This window comes from Penaeus monodon, chromosome 24, assembly GCF_015228065.2.
Source record: "Penaeus monodon isolate SGIC_2016 chromosome 24, NSTDA_Pmon_1, whole genome shotgun sequence".
Classification (NCBI taxonomy): Eukaryota; Metazoa; Arthropoda; class Malacostraca; order Decapoda; family Penaeidae; genus Penaeus; species Penaeus monodon.
The window spans coordinates 82,055-82,443 of record NC_051409.1 but is presented as its reverse complement, the minus strand read 5'-3'; positions in this window follow the sequence as shown (position 1 = coordinate 82,443).

Here is a 389-nt window from a genome sequence, read left to right as displayed (position 1 = left end):
TGGAATCCGATACCAATCTCGAAGCGATCCGATAACATTTCCGAAGCGATTCGATACCAACTGCTCGAACCAATATGGCGGACTTTTAGCGGGAAAATACAGAAACCCATTTTTCTTTTTTTGCGGGGGTGGGTGGGGGGGGGGGAGAGAAGTAGGTAGAAGACGATTGGAGGAAAGAAAGGTAGATAAGAAGTGGAATAGAAAACAGGTAGAAAGAGGCGCATATGTCGATAAATAAGGGAATAAGGAGAGAGCATCATTTACGGACATGTCCCTTATCTTGACTTATCTTCATGAGAAAAAAATAATACTATCAATAAGGATTAAAATAAAGGATGCAGCAATATTAGCAATAATAGCATAGCAAAAATAGGAAAACCCTCACCCAC